The sequence below is a fragment of the Sciurus carolinensis genome, chromosome 6, assembly GCF_902686445.1.
Source record: "Sciurus carolinensis chromosome 6, mSciCar1.2, whole genome shotgun sequence".
Classification (NCBI taxonomy): Eukaryota; Metazoa; Chordata; class Mammalia; order Rodentia; family Sciuridae; genus Sciurus; species Sciurus carolinensis.
In genome coordinates, this window is record NC_062218.1 from 140839190 (window position 1) to 140841006 (window position 1817).

At 41.8% G+C, this 1817-nt stretch overlaps 1 non-coding gene across 1 annotated transcript; it reads left to right on the top strand.

The window, feature by feature from the left end:
* The first annotated feature begins 591 nt into the window (after positions 1 to 591).
* Positions 592 to 698, top strand: LOC124987693 (U6 spliceosomal RNA). The gene has a single exon (XR_007109223.1). It is a non-coding gene; the product is annotated as a U6 spliceosomal RNA (small nuclear RNA).
* Positions 699 to 1817: the final 1119 nt, after the last annotated feature.

Genomic DNA, 1817 nt, shown 5'->3' on the forward strand with positions numbered 1-1817 from the left:
TGTTGTGTCTTCTGCAAACTCTTTTTTGTGTGCGTTTGAATGAAAAAGAACGCATCATTTTGTGTTGGAGAATACAAATTTTAAGAATGACCTTAGATTTAAACCAATCTGTGACCCTAATTGACTGATAGAGAAACTAAGTTTCAGAGGGGAAGGGATGCAGCTGATGTCACAAAGCAATTAGTAAACAGAGCCAGGATGAGGAGTCTTTTCTGTCGACTCTCAGCTTTCTCCATACGCCAGAGACTACCAGGGGCAGAGTGGATGGTAAAGTCCTCCTCATTTATGTACATGGATCCTTGTGACTTTTCAAGGCATTTTCAGAGGTAGTTCTGTATCATGATCCTAAGGACACTGAGTTGCAAGGGAAGTTACCAGAGTTTGAGCTCAGTTCAAAACGCAGTTAAAAAACTCAGTTAGACTTTGAGTTTCTGCTTTTCACATTTCTCTGAACAGTGGAATTTCAGCAATGATAACTAATAAGTATGACTACTACTTTCGGTTAGGAGGCTTTTGGCTGCTGTGAATGGAAACCTGACTAGTTTTAAGTAATAGGGATTTATTTCTTCACGTATCAAGAACAATAATCTTGTGCTTGCTTCGGCAGCACATACACTAAAATGGGAATGACACAGAGACTACTAGCATGGCTCCTGCACAGGGATGACATGCAAATTCATCAAGAATTCCATATTTTACTATGGAAACAACCTGCCCTTCAATATATGAATAGATAAAGAAAGTATGTTACATATACACAGTGGAATATTACTCAGCCATAAAGAAGAATGAAATTATGGCATTTGTTGGTAAATGGATGGAACTGGAGGCTATCATGCTAAGTGAAATAAGCCAATCCCAAAAAACCAAGGCCAAAAGTTCTCTATGATATGTGGATGCTGACTCACAATAGGTGTGTATGGGGGTTCACTGGATTGAATAGGGGGAAATGGGGAAAGGGTGGGGGGATGGGAACAGGAAAGACAATGGAATGAATTGAACATAACTTTCCTATGTTTACATATGACCAGTGTAATGCCACATCATGTACAACCACAAGAATGGGAAGTTATACTCCATGTATGTATGATGTGTCAAAATACATTCTACTGTCTTGTATAACTAAAAAGAACAAATAAAAAATTTTAGAAAAAGAAAAAAGAAATGAGCAATAATCTAGGAATAAAGCAGGCCCAGGGTTGACTTTGGTGACTTAGTGACATCATCACAGACCTCAGTTCCTTCTGTCCCTTTACTCAGCCGTACCGTCAATGGGGTCTTCCTTCATACTTACAGGATGCTTTAAATTAGCTTATACCCTTAATGACCAAGAGCCTCATAGGTAACTTTTCGATTCATTTATTAATGACAAAAACTTTTCTAAGCAGTTACCCAGAAAAAAATTCTACTTCAGTCTCAGTAGGCAAGACGGGATCTCATGGCCATTCTTGAGCAACTGGTGGTAAGTAGAAAAGACCACCATGCTGTTTAGGTCCATCAGGATGCACTCCCTCCCTGGGACAATGTGGCAGGGTCAGCTGCTGTTGAGAAACATTCAGAGATCTGAAGTAACAGTGCCCAAGTTTGCACAGTTAGAGGGTGGCAGAGAAAGGACCGGGACCCAGAGGTTCCCGACGGCTCAAGCAATTGCTCCCAGCCATGGCACACGACCACCTCCCATTCTTTCTCTCCTTGCCAGTTCTTTCCCCTCCATGGTCCTCTTTGCTGGATCCCCAGCCTGGCCTGCATGCCTAAGTCGCTTTGGCTGGTGACCGCGGGATCCTTTCCTTGCCAGGTCAATGTCAGCAATCAATCCC